Raw genomic sequence first — 16,068 nt, forward strand, 5'->3', positions numbered from 1 at the left:
AAATATTTTCTGTTCTGGACAAAAATGGTGGTTTCAGAACTAAGGCGTTGCTGTAGAAACCACCATTTTACTTGCTCCCCTGTGCCTGAATTTTCTTGTGCATCATCACCTTAGTAGATGATGGCTAGCCTCCAAAGCACAGCTCCCAACTCCCAGCCATGTAACCTCAATAACACCTCAAAGTTACTGATCAAAAGCTTACCTGGCATGTGAAATCTTCTCTACTGCACCTGGAGCCAAACCAAGGCGTGGTAACATTCAAAACTACCACAAAAAACGTGCCAGACATGGAGTTTGGGATTAGGTCGGCATGAGGTCATAGTTCACGCGGTGATCGCGTTCGTCCAGGCGTGCAGGCATGCAGCCGACGCGCTCTGCAACACGCCCAAGCCTCTGTTGCTCGCGTGCTCACTTCCCCGCTTGCCTAAGCGTGCCAAACCTCGCCACCATCATCGTCTCAACACCATTTACTCCTCCCTGGCGCTCGCTGACGCCGGAGCTCGCCCCAGCGAGCACGGGCACGGTCTGGCCAACCCAACTATGCGGTGCGCACTTTGCTCGTCGCCATCTCCTCGTTCATGTGCTCGTCCCCACTTGCCCACAGTTCCCACGTGAGCTCCGTATCCTTCCCCTCTCACTGACGTCCCTCGTCGCTGGGCGCCGTGGACAGGTGTCCACCGGCGGAGCCCGAACCCCCTCTCCGCTCGCCTATAAATGGAGCCACCCCCAAAGTCCTCAAGCACCATCCACCACTCCCACACACCCCACAAACGTGTAGGAAGCCGTAGCGCGGCCGGGTAGGCCCCGGGCCGCCGCCCTCGAGCTCGAGCTCGCCGGCGATCCCCTCTGGTCGCCGAAGTAGCTCCAGCCCCTCCCAGGCCAGGGCGATCCTTCCAAGGCCTCCGCTTCTCTCCGGAGAAGCCATCCCTTCCCCCTGGAGCCCCTGGAGCTTCCCCTGCTCGCTGTCTGCTTCATCTCCGGCAACCCCGCCCTGTGCCTCCATATGCGAGGAAGATTCCGACGTCGTCTGACCGCCCCTAGCTACGCTACGGGTATGGGCAGGTGCGCCTCAACCCCCTCTCTCAATCCCTCCCTCTGGTTTTGGCCAAGGAGCCCTCGTCGCCGGGGAGAGCTCCGGTGAAGCCGCGACTTTCCCCTGTTTCCTTCTCCCCTCCTTCTCACCTGACTAGCGGGGCCCGCTAGTCAGCCACCCTGTACGGGTGTGAAGCAGTACGAGTGGTGGCACCCTGAGGCTTTACACCTTCGACGTCACCCGCCCCCTAGTCTGTTTATTTAAATTCAAATTTCATTCAATTCCATAGAGCTTCAAACAGCCATAACTTTTCAACCATAAGTCCAAATGAATTGATTCTTTTTGCATTATATTCTTTGCAAGGAAATCTAGCAGCCCACGAAAAATGAGATTTTTCTGAGCTGTCTAGAATTTCTCGTGATTTTCAGAAGAGTTCTTGATATTTTCTTCTTGTGTTTAAAATTATTTTTAGAGGGTGAGTGTCTGTGTCAAAACCGGCGGATCTCGGGTAGGGGGTCCCGAACTGTGCGTCTAGGCCGGATGGTAACAGGAGGCAAGGGACACGAAGTTTTACCCAGGTTCGGGCCCTCTCGATGGAGGTAAAACCCTACCTCCTGCTTGATTAATATTGATGATATGGGTAGTACAAGAGTAGATCTACCACGAGATCGAGGAGGCTAAACCCTAGAAGCTAGCCTATGGTATGATTGTTGATGTGTATGTTCTCCTACGGACTAAAACCCTCCGGTTTATATAGACACCGGATAGGGTTAGGGTTACATAGAGTCAGTTACAATGGTAGGAGATCTTCATATCCGTATCGCCAAGCTTGCCTTCCACGCCAAGGAAAGTCCCCTCCGGACATGGGACGGAGTCTTCAATCTTGTATCTTCATAGTCCATGAGTCCAGCTGAAGGTATAGTCCGGCTATCCGAACACCCCCTAATCCAAGACTCCCTCAGTAGCATCTGAACCAGGCTTCAATGATGAGTCCGGCGTGCAGATTGTCTTCGGCATTGCAAGCCGGGTTCCTCCTCCAAGTATTTCATAGAAGATTTTGAACAAAGATAGTGTCCGACTCTGCAAAGTAAGTTTCCACATATTGCCATAGAGAGAATAAAATTTACACCAATCTAATCTGCTGATGTATTCTGTAGCGTGTCACACCACGACCAAGCCTTTATCCGAATCGTTTCATTATCCCACCTCAGCGCGATATGCGAGGTGGTTTCCTTGGCACGTCTTGTCAAAGCAGAGATTGTGTCCCCTTATCCCGAGATTCTCATCAATATGGGTATGGGTAGCCCAACCGCGCCATTGATTACGGCGCTTGGAGATAAGCGAGTTTTACCAGGCTGGTGGGGACATGTAGTTGCGTGCACCCATATAAGGGGATAAGGATCCACCTTTTCACCTATGCCTTATTCCTCCTTCGCCTATCCATTCTTGCGCACTCGACCTCCAGCGCCCAAGTCTGCACTCCCCACCTCGACCTTCTCCAGCCATGTCCGAAGCGGGAGGCAAGTGGATGGTCTCCTCCGTCACGGAGGGACATATCAAAAAGCTGAGGAAGGCGGGATACCTGTCTAATGACATCGCGTACCGGCTCCCCGAAAAGGGGCAGCTCATCCCCAACCCTAGGCCCCATGAGACGGTGGTGTTCCTCCCCCATTTCCTCCGCGGACTGGGCTTCCCTCTCCACCCATTTGTCCGGGGGATCATGTTCTACTACGGTCTAGATTGCCATGATCTGGCCCCGAACTTCGCCCTCAACATCTCGGCGTTTATCATCGTGTGCGAGGCCTTCCTCCGCATCCGCCCCCATTTCGGCCTATGGCTCAAGACTTTCAACGTCAAGCCGAAGGAGGTTCACGGCAACCAGGTGGAGCGCGGAGGCGCCATGGTGGGCAAGATGGCCAACGTCCTCTGGCTCGAGGGCTCCTTTGTGGAGACCCTGAAGGGGTGGCAATCGGGGTGGTTTTACATCACCTACCCACGCGACACCGAATGGGTCGCACCCCCGAGTTCCGATCCAGACCCCCTACGCGGCTCACCTCCTGGAAGGAGACAGGCCTATCGTGGGGTAAGAAGGGAGAGCTGACCGGACTCCAAACATGCGTCCAAACCCTGGTGGACAAGAAGCTCAAACTTGTCAATGTAGTCCAGGTTATGCTCATCCTCTTGATCCTCCCGTGTCAACGACGGGCTTTCAACCTGTGGGAGTTCGACAAGGCGCGGCACCAAACTCCGAGCAGGCTCTTCGACACGACGTACGAAGATGCCTGGAAGGTGCTTTTCAAGGGCGCCGAGGCTCCCGCATCCGCTACCGAGGATCGCGGAATCAGTGCGTAGCGTCATGCTCTCGCGGTAAGTTGTTTTTTCCTTTTACAGGGTATCAGTTTTTCATAGTTTGACTCCATTCGGGATCTAAACTCCCTAACCTTTGACAGGATTGGCAGGTGACATCCGGACAGATCAACTGTCTGGCTCCTTTGCCCGAAGGCCCAGCGGATGCTTGCTTGGCGAAGCTGCTGGTTCCGGCACCCTATGTGGTGCCGGAGAAGAAGGCCGCAAAAAGGCCACGGGGACTCGAAAGAGTGCCCGACGCCAGGAGGTGTCGGATCCATCATCCGACGGTTCCGAGGCGCACTCCTCCCATGAAGACGAGGAGGAAGAAGAAGAGACCTCTCCCCCTCCAGCGGGGGGAGAGAAGAAAAGGAAGGCCGCCCTCTCGGGGGAGGTCGGAGGGTCCAAGAAGGGGAAAACCCTTCCTCCGGCTGCTCCACCGATGCTGACGGTGGTGGAGAGGAGTGGCAGCCCAGGGCCAAGCCCCTGGGAAAATCGTAAGTATCCGGATACCAGAGTAATTCATAGTATTCGTTTATTGCACAGCTTTCCCTTACGTCGAATATGTTTATGCAGCCCACCCAAAGACCGGCTTGGCGTCTCGTCGAGCGGCTCACTGGACTTGTCGGATGTGAACTCGCTTCCGACGGCTTACTCCCCCCGCCCTACGGACGACACCGAAGTGTTGTCCCAACAGGTTCCAAGCCGGGAGGAGGTGGTCCTGGACGCGTCGCAAGGCGACCTCCTGGACTCCAGGAGTAAAGGGGATGAAACCCCCCAGGGCTCCAAGTCCGGCTCTAGGCCGGACACCGCTCTAGAACCTTCAAAGGTTCCAGAGTCCGGCGGGGGACCTCCTTCCAAGAGGAGCAAGTCCACCGTGCCGGCGGCCCCCGTCCAACCGGAGGCGCCGGACAATATGTTGGAGGCGCTTCAAGGCGCCTACATCGACGAGGAGCACCGCGCTATTATGAGTGCGGTGGTCCAGAAGGTTCAGTCCGCCAAGAGCGGACTAACTGAAGCTTGTACTAGCCTTTTGACAGGCTTTGAGGTAAATAAGGAATGTATAAATAATAGTACCGCATAGACAGTAGCCCCTGATGCTCTGTTTGGCGTTCGGGAAGAAAAGACGAATAGATGATCAAATAGAATTTGCAGGAGTCTAACAAATATGAGTCAATATGCATATGCAGGCTTTCGTGCTTGCGTCCGCCGCACTGACTGCGGAAGTGGACACGCTAAAGCAGAACCTCGAGCGGTCCGAGAAAGAGCTCGGGCATGCCAAGAAGCAGCTCGAGGACAATGAAGGTAAGAAATACCATGTTTTGAAATATATATAAAAAGGTGCAATTTCAAAGAATGACAGGATTATCGTGGCTATTTTAGGGGCCACGTCTGAAGTGGCGACCCTTAAGCAGGCGCTGGTTGAGGCCGAGAAGAGGGCAGCCTCAAAGAGAACCGAGCGCGAGAAGTATGAGGCCGAGGTTGGCAAGGTGCGGCAAGAGCTCCAGGCTCTCATGGAAAAACATGAGAGTTTGGAGCTTGACTCAAAGACGCGAGCGTCCGAGCTCGCGGTGGCTATGGAAAATGCCAAGTCTGCCGAGGCCGAATCCCAGAAGACCCTCCAGGAGTTGGATGAGGTGAAGAAGATAGCGACGGGTAAGGCATTCTTTATGCAAAGCAAACACATAAACGTGAGTAACTTGTTACTTACCCGAATTCGGAGCTCTCCAGGAGCGTTCATAGATCTTCCCCGGAGTGTATCCGATTGAAGCTCTCCAGGAGTCGCATTCTACCGAGCCGAGGAGGGCAGCTCGACAGAGAAGGTGTTCTGGTCTCAGTATACTGAGGCCGGACACCCTGTGCCCCTGAGCGACCAGCTGAAGCAATTGGTCGAGCTCCACAAGGCGGCCGAACAGGCCATGAAGGGCCTCATTGTTCGGATGTGGCCTAGAGGGGCTCTACCTGGGAGCTATTTCGGGTTGGTGCGGCGGTTGGTGGAGGCATGTCCAAGGCTCGAAGTCATCAAGCGCTCCGTCTGCATTGAAGGTGACCGTAGGGCCCTTGCCCGTGCTAAGGTGCACTGGGGCAAGCTGGATGCTGAGAAGCTGGTGAAGGACGGGCCACCACCAGGGAAAGAGCATCGCAAGCCCGAGAATTACTGTAAGGATGTTCTGAAGGGTGCCCGCCTTGTGGCGGATGAATGTTCTAGGGATGTAATTTTTGAGTGAAACTTGCTCGTTTTGTCCTGTGCGTTGAAAACTTGTTTATATGCGCTAAGCAATGCTGTTGGAATTTAAAATATTACCTTATGTGCGGTTGTTTATCAATTCTGAGAGATGGTGAGTCGTCGGCTTCTGCCCCCGTGCCGCTAGTGCTGGGGTGTTCGGGGATAAACCTGAGCGCTCTTTTTCCCATGTTCGGGTCCTTCAAGGGAGGCGCTCAGCCCAACGAACAAGGCAATCAGACTATAATGCGTGAACACTCTCACTTAGCCATAGAATTCTATAATTTTAAATTTCGGCGAAGCCCCTGGTATTCGGAAGACCGAGTTCGGGGCGCTATCCACGCCTTGGCCGGACAAAGCCGGCTCCTCGCCCTAAGCAGCATAAGTCTTTAGGGACTCGAAAAACCTCTCGAACAGTGACCAGCTCTCGCTTCATCATGACAGTCAGTTTTAGCTTTCTCCACTGAGGTGCTCGACCCAGCTCAACTGGGGCACAATCGCAGTGGTTCTCCTAGTGCTACCTTAGCCGATATAGCGGAACGTAAGGCAACAAAACATAGGAGCCGGGCAAACCCAACTATTGACCCAAGACATGATTCGGAGCCGATGCATATAATGCTATAAGTTCGGGGTGCCGCACTTGTGAAAGTGTTCGGACTTCTCAGACCATATTGAGGGGTACTAAAGCCCCTGGCGTATTTTGGCCGTACCAACGTGTACGGGTGCAACATGTCGTTAAGGAACATATATAAAGAAAAAAGTTAATGCAAAAATAGATGAAAGCTATGCATTGTTTATTAAAAAGGGCTGCGATCAAAGCAGAACGATACAAATAATGCGGTAAGTGGAAGGTTGGACTAGTTAAAATGTCTGTTCCAGGGGCAAGCTGCGGAATAGTATGCGGAACGGGTATACTGCTCGTGATAGAGACCACCTGGGAGTTCCGTAATGCGGCGTGGCTTGTCTGCTTCCCTGGTTCTTGCATCGTTTGTGCGGCAAATTAACTGCCGAACAGGCCTTCCGAAGGATGAAGTCCTGAAAGTAAGAGAAAATCGGCAGCCCCTGGTACGGTTTAAGCCGTGTTTTGGGCATGCCATGATGGTGCCCCTCCCCCTGTGCCCATGGTATCTCTAGAGTGTAGTTATGTACGCGAAGTACTGGCGTCGCCTTTTTGCGAGGGTTGGGGTTGGGGCCGCATTGCTACGCTTGCTCGGATCGTGCCAGGCAGTCTTGTTGTAGGTTACTCCGGGCGCGCTTGACGGTGTCCGGTCGCTTAGTGGCCGGACTGGAGAACTGCCTGGAGAGGCTGCTTTGTACTTCCGCTGCAAGGGCCGCCGTGTGCTCCTCCGTTCGGAGGGAGCATTCGATGTTTCCATTGACCGTAATTACTCCTCGAGGGCCTGGCATCTTGAGCTTAAGGTATGCGTAATGCGGTACCGCATTGAACTTAGCGAATGCGGTTCGCCCGAGCAGTGCGTGATAACCACTGCGAAATGGGACTATGTCGAAGATTAACTCGCTTCGGAAATTATCTGGAGATCCGAAGACCACTTCAAGTGTGACAGAGCCTGTACAGTTGGCCTCTACACCTGGTATTACGCCTTTAAAGGTCGTTTTGGTGGGCTTAATCCTCGAGGGATCTATGCCCATTTTCCGCACTGTATCCTGGTAAAGCAGGTTCAGGCTGCTGTCGCCATCCATAAGGACTCTAGTGAAATGAAATCCGTCAATAATTGGGTCTAGAACCAATGCGGCGAATCCGCCATGACGGATGCTAGTGGGATGGTCCCTTCGATCAAAGGTGATCGGGCAAGAGGACCATGGGTTGAACTTTGGGGCGACTGGCTCTACCGCGTATACGTCCCTTAACGCGCGCTTCCGCTCCCTTTTGGGGAAATGGGTTGCGTATATCATGTTCACCGTCCGCATTTGTGGGGGGAAACCCTTCTGTCCACTTTTGTTCGGCGGCCGGGGCTCCTCGTCGTCATCGCTATGCAGCCCCTTGTCATCATTTTCGGCGTTTAACTTGCCTGCCTTCTTGAACACCCAACAATCCCTGTTGGTGTGATTGGCCGGCTTTTCGGGGGTGCCATGTATCTGGCACAAGCGGTCGAGTATTCGGTCCAAACTGGACGGGACCCTAGGATTCCTTTTAAATGGCTTTTTCCGCTGACCGGATTTAGAGCCTCTGAATCCGGCATTAACTGATGTATCCTCAGCATTGTTGCCATTAATGCGGCGCTTCTGCTTGTTGCGACGACCTACCACCACTGTCCCTGGTGTCCGAATTACCAGGGTTCTTGGTCATATTGTTGCTACGAGCAAGCCAGCTGTCTTCTCCCGCGCAAAAGCGGGTCATGAGTGTCGTGAGTGCTGCCATAGATTTCGGCTTTTCCTGTCCAAGGTGCCGGACCAGCCACTTGTCCCGGATATTGTGCTTGAAGGCTGCTAGGGCCTCAGCGTCCGGACAATCGACTATTTGATTTTTCTTTGTTAGGAACCGTGTCCAGAATTGCTTGGCCGATTCCTCTGGCTGCTGAATTACGTGACTTAGGTCATCGGCATCTAGGGGTCGCACATAAGTGCCCTGGAAATTGTCAAGGAATGCGGCTTCCAGGTCCTCCCAACAACTGATTGATCCTGTTGGCAAGCTGTTAAGCCAATGCCGAGCTGGTCCTTTAAGCTTGAGTGGGAGGTATTTGATGGCGTGGAAATCATCGCCGCGGGCCATGTGGATATGAAGGAGATAATCCTCGATCCATACCACAGGATCTGTTGTGCCATCATATGATTCGATGTTTACGGGTTTGAAACCCTCGGGGATTTGATGATCCATTATTTCGTCTGTAAGCAGAGCGGGTGTGCGGCGCCTCTATACTGGGCTATATCATGATGTAGCTCCAATGAGCTTTGTCTATTGTGTTCGGCCCCGCCGAATTTGTGGCCGGCGTGACGGTTACCATCTCGAGCCGTGGGGCGCCCACATGATCCGTAGATCGATCTTGTTTGCCTTGCCTTATCCTCCAACATGTCTCGTAAGTCTGGCGCATATTCCCGTGCCTTGGTACGGGGTGCAGCTTGAGTGGAGGGCCGAGAGACCTCTCTGTCGCGACCACGAGGTGGCCGGTCGGCCGCATGAAGTGCTTCCTCCTCTAATCGGGGTAGCAACCTGCGCTATCGGTTGCTCTTGGAGGGGCGTTCGAGTTTATCCTCTTCGGTCGCAAGGACTTCAGTCCATCTGTCGACCAGCAAATCTTGATCAGCTCTAAGTTGTTGCTATTTTTTCTTGAGGCTTCTTACCGTGGCCATAAGCCTGTGTTGAAAATGCTCTTGCTCGACGGGATCCTCTGGCACGACGAATTCGTCGTCGTCGAGGCTTGCCTCATCTTCGGAGGGAGGCATATAATTATCGTCCTCGACCTCTCTGTCTGCCGCTCTCTCATGAGGGCTGGTTTCTCCGTTCTCCTGTGCTAAGTCTTGCTAGAGGGGGTTTTCTTCGGCACTTTCCGGAGTATTATTATCTCCTGTGCTGGAATCACCTTGTTTGTTTTGGCGGGATTTTGAGCGGCGCCGCTGACGCCGGCGCTTAGGCTGTTTCTTGGAGGGGTCATCCTCCGCTGTTCCATCGCCATCTCCCTCTTTTGGGGTGTCCACCATGTATATGTCATATGACGAGGTGGCTTTCCAGGGCCTAGTAGGCGCTGGTTCTTCATCATCTCCTTCATTGGCGTCCATACCGTCGATATCTTCGGAGTCGAAGTCGAGCATGTCGGTTAAGTCGTCGATAGCGACTACAAAGTGGGTGGTGGGTGGGATTTGAATTTCTTCATCGTCCGTACCCCAACCTTGCTAACCATAGTCCGACCAGGGCTCTCCTGATAAAGAGAGAGACTTCAATGACTTCAGGATATCACCGAAAGGCGAGTGCTGAAAGATGCCTGTGGCAGTGAACTCCATGATCGGCGCCCAATCGGATTCGATCAGCCGGGGTGCGGAGGGTTCGGAGTCCGGAGAGGATTCCGGCTCCTTGGAGTCACAAGTCTCGCAGAGTACGGGGCTGGTGCTTGGCTCAGTCACCGTTGGGGTCGCAGCCCCTGAGGTGGCGTCCAACCGCCCATCCTCGATCGGCGCAATTGGCTCCGAATTAAGGGTCGGAGCTGATGCGGGTGCGGCCTCCAGGGCACTGTTCAGCAGCAAAGCTAGATCATGCTCGTCGTGACAGTGCGGCGCACTTGGCAGTGGCTCGAATCCGTCGAAGATCAAGTCCCCACGGATGTCAGCCGTGTAGTTAAAACTTCCAAATCTGACCTGACGACCAGGGGCGTAGCTTTCGATCTGCTCCAGACGGCCAAGCGAATTGGCTCGCAGTGCGAAGCCGCCGAAGACGAAGATTTGTCCGGGGAGGAAGGTCTCACCCTGGACTGCATCGCTATCGATGGTCGTAGGAGCCATCGAGCCTGACAGCGACGACACAGAGGAACTCTTTATGAAAGCACCAATGTCGGTGTCAAAACCGGCGGATCTCGGGTAGGGGGTCCTGAACTGTGCGTCTAGGCCGGATGGTAACAGGAGGCAAGGGACACGAAGTTTTACCCAGGTTCGGGCCATCTCGATGGAGGTAAAACCCTACGTCCTGCTTGATTAATATTGATGATATGGGTAGTACAAGAGTAGATCTACCACGAGATCGAGGAGGCTAAACCCTAGAAGCTAGCCTATGGTATGATTGTTGATGTGTATGTTGTCCTACGGACTAAAACCCTCCGGTTTATATAGACACCGAATAGGGTTAGGGTTACATAGAGTCGGTTACAATGGTAGGAGATCTTCATATCCGTATCGCCAAGCTTGCCTTCCATGCCAAGGAAAGTCCCCTCCGGACATGGGACGGAGTCTTCAATCTTGTCTCTTCATAGTCCAGGAGTCCGGCTATCTGAACACCCCCTAATCTAGGACTCCCTCAGTGAGGCTTGTCTTGAGGATCACCAGAAGGCTTGTGAGCCTCATCTGCACTAAGGCAAGCCACAACAACATTTTCTTGGTGTCATTTCAATATTGATGAATTTCTTACTTGGATTGAATGATTAATCCATGCATTTTAAATCACTATTATGTTATTTATATGATGTTAAAGTGTGTGCTGGTATTATGCTTGATTTACAGAACCATGAAACTTGTTTAGTTGGTAAAGAGGCTAAGATCTAATTATGGTAATGATAAAATGAGTTGTTATGTGTATGAATAATTGCTTAAAGTTATTTTCTTGCATAAATAAATAGTTAAATTTGCTAGAATATATCCTGTTTATTGCTGGTGTAGCCATTTTACTTAATTTCCAGAATGTTTGAACCTAACTTGATTAGTAAAGAAATTAGGATTTGCTTGAGGTGATGATGGTAGAATATTTGTTATGCATATGAGGAATAAATCGAAGTTGTTTTCTTGCATGAGAAAATAATGTTACTTGCTGAAAAATATATTGCTAAAGTGAGACCAGGAAAGTAAGATAAGTTGTTGATGCTTATGCTTAGTGTGAATATGGTTGACAGCAGTCATTTTCGTATTATATGATGCATGTGTAGTATTGCATTTCATGGCATGCTATGACACCGGTCATTTTCATTTTAAGTTGAACCTGAATATAACATTGACTGGGTCATGGTGCCGCTGAATCGAGATTTTCCTAGTGCAACCACATTTGCCTTTGTGGGAAGGCCTTGATTCGGTCCATTGACATGTCTCTGGTCAGTGCCTCCAACTAGAGAAGGTTATGGGCGTGCTTACCCTGGCCCGGTAAGCAGGCATAACCTTGTGTGCCCGTTGTTGAGATTTTGGTACCGGGTCCCCGAGTGGGATTGTTTTGGCCACGATGGTGGTTGGTGTGTCTTTGGTAGACACGGGGCCACCAAGGACTAGCCCGTTGGGGATTGGGTCCGAGTGGCCAGGAGAGTGTCATGGAAATGGAAGGGTTTTGTCGGAATGCCGTGTTGGGGAACATAGTAATTTCAAAATTTTCCTCAGCACACGCAAGATCATGGTGATGCATAGCAACGAGAGGTGAGAGTGTTGTCTACATACCCTAGTAGATTGTTCGAGGAAGCGTTATATCAACTAGGTTGATTTAGTCGTATGTCCTCACAATCCGACCGATCCAAGTACCAAAACCATGGCACCTCTGAGTTCTACACACATTCAGCTCGGTGACGTCCTCGCCTTCTCGATCCAGCAAGAGGGGCGAAGTAGTAGATGAGTTTCAGCAACACGATGGTGTGGTGACAATGTTGGTGAAGAACAATCTCCGTAGGGCTTCGCCTAAGCACTACGAAAACTATGACGGAGGATAAACTAGAGGGGACGGGGTTGCCGGCACACGGCTTGCTGTTTCTTGATATGTCTTGGGTGCTAGCCCTACCCATCTATTTATATGTTGAGCATCGGTGTCGAAACTTGGAGTAAAAGCCTCCACAAAGTCGGTTTCACCCGAAAGGCAAGAGTCCGTCTTGGACTCCAGGGCCAGACGCCAGGGTTCCCGGCGTCTGGACCCAGATGCCAAGGACCCTAGTGTCTGGCCCCTGGACTCCCCAAAACTTCCTTTTGTGCTTTCCAAAAACCTTGTGGGCCTTTCCCTTTGGCCCAAATAAAGTGTTCGCGTACATCCGGAACACCTTCCGGTTAATTCCGGAACCCTTTCGGTGACTAAAAACCATTATCCCATATATCAAAGTTTATCTCCGGACCATTGCGGAGTTCCTCGTCATGTCCATGATCTTATCCGGAACTCCGAACAACATTCGGTCACCAACATACATAACTCATAGTACTATATCATCAATGAACGTTAAGCGTGCGGACCCTACGGGATCGAAAACTATGTAGACATGACCGAGACACCTCTCTGGTCAATAACCAATAGCGGGACCTGGATGCCCATATTGGTCCTACATATTCTACGAAATCTTTATCGGTCAGACCGCATAACAACATACGTTGTTCCCTTTGTCATCGGTATGTTACTTGCCCGAGATTCGATCGTCGGAATCTCAATACCTAGTTCAATCTCGTTACTGGCAAGTCTCTTTACTCGTTATGTAATACATCATCCCACAACTAACTCATTAGTTGCAATGCTTGCAAGTCTTATAGTGATGTGCATTACCGAGTGGGCCCAGAGATACCTCTCCGACAATCGGAGTGACAAATCCTAATCTCGAAATACGCCAACCCAACAAGTACCTTTGGAGACACTTGTAGAGCACCTTTATAATCACCCAGTTACATTGTGACATTTGGTAGCACACAAAGTGTTCCTCCGGTAAACGGGAGTTGCATAATCTCATAGTCATAGGAACATGTCTAAGTCATGAAGAAAGCAATAGCAACAAACTAAACGATCAAGTGCTAAGCTAACGGAAAGGGTCAAGTCAATCACATCATTCTCCTAATGATGTGATCCCATTAATCAAATGACAACTCATGTCTATGGTTAGGAAACATAACCATCTTTGATCAACAAGCTAGTCAAGTAGGGGCATACTAGTGACACTCTGTTTGTCTATGTATTCACACATGTATTATGTTTCTGGTTAATACAATTCTAGCATGAATAATAAACATTTATCATGATATAAGGAAATAAATAATAACTTTATTATTGCCTCTAGGGCATATTTCCTTCAGTCACCCACTTGCACTAGAGTCAATAATCTAGTTCACATCTCCATGTGATTTAATACCAATAGTTCACATCACCATGTGATTAACACCCATAGTTCACATCGACATGTGACCAACACCCAAAGGGTTTACTAGAGTCAATAATCTAGTTCATATCGCTATGTGATTAACACCCAAAGAGTACTAAGGTGTGATCATGTTTTGCTTGTGAGAGAAGTTTAGTCAACGGGTCTGCCACTTTCAGATCTGTAAGTATTTTGCAAATTTCTATGTCAACAATGCTCTGCACGGAGCTACTCTAGCTAATTGCTCCCACTTTCAATATGTATCCAGATTGAGACTTAGAGTCATTTGGATGAGTGTCAAAATTTGCATCGACGTAACCCTTTATGATGAACCTTTTTGTCACCTCCATAATCGAGAAACATATCCTTATTCTAGTAAGGATAATTTTGAGCATTGTCCAGTGATCTACTCCTAGATCACTATTGTACTCCCTTGCCAAAATCAGTGTAGGGTATACAATAGATCTGGTACATAGCATGGCCTATTTTATGGAACCTATGGCCAATGCATAGGGAATGACTTTCATTCTCTTTCTATCTTCTGCCATGGTCGGGCTTTGATTCTTACTTAGTTTCACACCTTGTAACACAGGCAAGAACTCTTTCTTTGACTTTTCCATTTTGAACTACTTCAAAATCTTGTCAAGATATGTACTTATTGAAAAACTTATCAAGCGTCTTGATCTATCTCTATAGATCTTGATGCTCAATATGTAAACAGCTTCATCGAGGTCTTTCTTTGAAAAACTCCTTTCAAACACTCCTTTATGCTTTGCAGAATAATTCTACATTATTTCCGATCAACAATATGTCATTCACATATACTTATCAGAAATGTTGTAGTGCTCTCACTCACTTTCTTGTAAATACAGGCTTCACCGTAAGTCTGTATAAAACTATATGCTTTGATCAACTTATCAAAGCGTATATTCCAACTCCGAGATGCTTGCAGCAGTCCATAGATGGATCGCTGGAGCTTGCATATTTTGTTAGCACCTTTAGGATTGACAAAACCTTCTAGTTGTATCATATACAACTCTTCTTTAATAAATCCATTAAGGAATGCAGTTTTGTTTATCCATTTGCCAGATTTCATAAAATGCGGCAATTGCTAACATGATTCGGACAGACTTTAGCATAGATACGAGTGAGAAACTCTCATCATAGTCAACACCTTGAACTTTTCGAAAACCTTTTGCGACAATTCTAGCTTTGTAGATAGTAACACTACTATCAATGTCTGTCTTCCTCTTGAAGATCCATTTAATCTCAATGGCTCACCGATCAATTGGCAAGTCAATCAAAGTCCATACTTTGTTCTCATACATGGATCTCATCTCAGATTTCATGGCCTCAAGCCATTTCACCGAATTTGGGCTCATCATCGGTTCCTCATAGTTTGTAGGTTCGTCATGGTCAAGTAAGATGACCTCCAGAACAGGATTACCGTACCACTCTGGTGCGGATCTCCCTTTGGTTTACCTACGAGATTCGGTAGTAACTTGATCTGAAGTTACATGATCATCATCATTAGCTTCCTCACTAATTGGTGTAGTAGTCACAGGAACAGATTTCTGTGATGAACTACTTTCCAATAAGGGAGCAGGTACAGTTACCTCATCAAGTTCTACTTTCCTCCCACTCACTTCTTTCGAGAGAAACTCCTTCTTTAGAAAGGATCCATTCTTAGCAATGAATAACTTGACTTCGGATCTGTGATAGAAGGTGTACCCAACATTTTCTTTTGGGTATCCTATGAAGACGCACTTCTCTGATTTGGGTTTGAGCTTATTAGGTTGAAACTTTTTCACATAAGCATATCAACCTCAAACTTTAAGAAACGACAGCTTGGGTTTCTTGCCAAACCATAGTTCATACAGTGTCGTCTCAATGGATTTAGATGGTGCCCTATTTAATGTGAATGTAGTTGTCTCTAATGCATAACCCCAAAATGATAGTGGTAAATCGGTAAGAGACATCATAGATCGCACCATATCTAATAAAGTACGGTTACAACGTTCGGACACACCATTACACTATGGTGTTCTAGGTGGCGTGAGTAGTGAAACTATTTCACTTTGTTTTAACTGAAGGCCAAACTCGTAACTGAAATATTTTACTTCTGCGATTATATCGTAGAAACTTTTATTTTTGTTACGATGATTCTCCACTTCACTCTGAAATTCTTTGAACTTTTCAAATGTTTCGGACTTGTGTTTCATCAAGTAGATATACTCATATCTGCTCAAATCATCTGTGAAGATCAGAAGATAATGATACCTGCCACGAGCCTCAATATTCATCGGACCACATACATCAGTATGTATGATTTCCAACAAATCTGTTGCTTGCTCCATTGTTCCGGAGAATGGAGTCTTAGTCATCTTGCCCATGAGGCATGGTTCGCAAGCATCAACTGATTCCTAATCAAGTGATTCCAAAAGCCCATCAGCATGGATTTTCTTCATGCGCTTTACACCAATATGACCTGAACAACAGTGCCACAAATAAGTTGCACTATAATTATTAACTTTGCATATTTTGGCTTCAATATTATGAAAATGTGTATCACCACGATCGAAATCCAACAAACCTTTTTCATTGGGTGTATGACCATAGAAGGTTTTATTCATGTAAACAGAACAACAATTATTCTCTAACTTACATGAATAACGTATTGCAATAAACATGATCCAATCATATTCATGCTCAACGCAAACACTAAA

Source organism: Triticum aestivum, chromosome 6A, assembly GCF_018294505.1.
Source record: "Triticum aestivum cultivar Chinese Spring chromosome 6A, IWGSC CS RefSeq v2.1, whole genome shotgun sequence".
Taxonomy (NCBI): Eukaryota; Viridiplantae; Streptophyta; class Magnoliopsida; order Poales; family Poaceae; genus Triticum; species Triticum aestivum.